Here is a 282-nt window from a genome sequence, read left to right on the forward strand (position 1 = left end):
CGGAAGATTTGTGAAACAGGAATGTGACCTTATGAATTAAGTAGATAGGTAATAGAATCGTCTAAAAAAAAAAAAGGATAGCTTTAAGAGTAGTACCCCCGTATAGATTTGCGAGAGTCACACACACGGAACACATACACTATCACCACACTCGTTGCGTTCAAACTATTGTCGTTGTCATTCTTACATATAATTTTTTTCTAGTATTTAGTAAAGCTATTACGATTGCATCGTTAGCGATATTAATTCTAACTATTTCATCGTATTACAAACGTATAAGTA

Source organism: Apis dorsata, unplaced genomic scaffold (genome assembly GCF_000469605.1).
Source record: "Apis dorsata unplaced genomic scaffold, Apis dorsata 1.3 scaffold_42, whole genome shotgun sequence".
In the NCBI taxonomy this organism is placed as follows: Eukaryota; Metazoa; Arthropoda; class Insecta; order Hymenoptera; family Apidae; genus Apis; species Apis dorsata.